The following is a 2,313-nucleotide window of genomic DNA, read 5'->3' as shown; positions in this document are numbered from 1 at the left end:
TGTGTGTGTGTGTGTGTGTGTATGTGTGTGTGCGTGTGTGTGTGTGTGTACAAGGAGCTGTGAATACATTGTCGTCTAAATTACGCAAAAATGAAAATAACACTGACATCTCATTTTAACAGATATATTTACCAAAATTACATAAAAATATCTTGAAATACTAAAGAGTAAATTTATTCAATAAAATCGCCGTTGGCTTCAATCACGGTCTCCATACGACTTCGGAATCTCCTGCAACTCTTCTGTTTAAGTTGGTGAATGCTGCCATAATCCTTGCCTTCAGTTCATCTTTGGTGTAACAAGGAGTTTTGTTGGTCTCTCGCTCAACTACGCCCTACACATAATAATGAAGGGGGTTGCAGTCTGGTGAGTTAGGTGGCCAGATGTTAGGGGTGATGTGGTCGCAGAAATTGTCTGACAGACATGACTAGGTTCTCCTGCTTGTGTGACATGGTGCAGAGTCCTGTTGCCAGACATAAGTTCTTCCAGCAGCCACCCTCTTCACCCAGAGCAGCACTACCTCCTCCAGGCATTTGATGTAGGCCTCTGTGTTGAATGTGAAGACGTGTGGGAAGATGAATGGAAGCATAACGTCGCCATCACCAGCGATCATTCCAAACATGATGTTGACTGTACATGTTCTCAGATCGACACCTAAACACTGAGATGTTCGTATTGGAGCTTCCGGCGCGAATGTTAAGCAGTACAGCATGTCGTTTCCAAATTTGTGGGAGAGTGAATTGCGTCATGGTGCTGTTTTTCTCAGACAGTGCCCAGCTGACCCTGCTGTAGTGTGTAGTCGACAAAATCAAAAACAAACAATGCGCATGCGCGAAATTAAAACTATAAAATGGCGACAGTTTACCCATCGCATCCTGTGTATGTACGTATGTATGTATGTATGTATCTTTCTACCTAATATATATATATATATATATATATATATATATATAGAAGAAGAAGAGTTTAGGTTACTGGTGACCTTAACTAATAGGTATGCAGTCTGAGTGCTCTAGTTGATAAGCCAGCGGTATCCAAGTTCACAACGGGAACTGGATTTGTGGCATTCCCTGTCCAGTAGGGAGGGAACCGGCGATCCGTACCCTACCTCAGAGTCAGTGGATACAATTTAAAGAAGAGGAAACCAAATCTCTTCTTTAAATTATATATATATATGAGAGGTATTGGTATCCAGAAGACCCAAGATGGCAGGTAGGGTTTAGGGCTATGTAAGTGCTACGACAGGACCGTAGTTAGACTCTCGGATCGATAATAATACGAGTGAGGAGTCTAATGGGGGTCTTGTGTGAGCATGTACATGTTAAATAAAATGAGACAACAAAACCAGGGCTGTTTTGAATTTATAGGACATTAATAAAGAGGAAAGTAGTCTTACAGCTGTTTCTGAGATATTAGGGATATCCCTTCATCAGAGACGATATGAGAGAATTAACTAGAGGGAAATAGTAGAGTTCAATATAAGTTGGAAAAGGATGAATATTGGAAGTATAAAGGAAAATAAAAGAATAAAAATATATGTAGGATGTTACAGCTGCAGTTCCATTATTCAAGGAAAGTGCTGTGTAGAATGGGTAGAAATGTATGTAGATTCCGATAGAAGTTCATATTTTGTCATTACAAGTAGATAGTGTGGAGACAAAGGTTCCATGTGCTGTTCATTTAAAGGGGTCTTGAGGTGTGAATGGAATTTTGAGAATGTATTGGTAGAGGTTAAATAGATAGGGAGAAGGAAATAGATATGTATGATAGGGGGAGGATGGTGTTAGTAAAAAAGAATGGGGGAGGAAAGAAGAAAAAAAGAAGGAAATAATGAAAGGAAGAAAAATGCAAAAAAGGCGCGCTAGATGGTGGTCAAGATATTGTGAGAGGAATGGGAGTGGAGAGCTATCAGGATAAAAAGAATAGGGGGATGGATAGAAGGAAGAGTTAGGAAGGAAAATATGTGAGATGTGGGAGGTGGGGTGATATGATTGAAAAGCACTAAGGTGGGAAGTTAAGTAAAGAAAATGGTACGGGGGCGTATTAAAGGGAGTAGTAAACCTCAAAAAGGAAGGGAAGAATAATAAGATAGAATGGTCAAGTTTCTAAAATTAGACGTAGGTATTTATTGTACTAGTTAAAAGGATAGTTCAGAGAGAAAAAGAAAGATGTGTTTATAGATATACACACGCGCGCACACTTACACATATAAATGTATATATGTACTATTATATATACGCTCGCATACTTATGTAGCTATACCCATACGCATATCTGCATATATATATATATATATATATATATATATATATA

This window comes from Octopus bimaculoides, chromosome 2, assembly GCF_001194135.2.
Source record: "Octopus bimaculoides isolate UCB-OBI-ISO-001 chromosome 2, ASM119413v2, whole genome shotgun sequence".
In the NCBI taxonomy this organism is placed as follows: Eukaryota; Metazoa; Mollusca; class Cephalopoda; order Octopoda; family Octopodidae; genus Octopus; species Octopus bimaculoides.
This window is presented reverse-complemented; position numbering follows the sequence as displayed.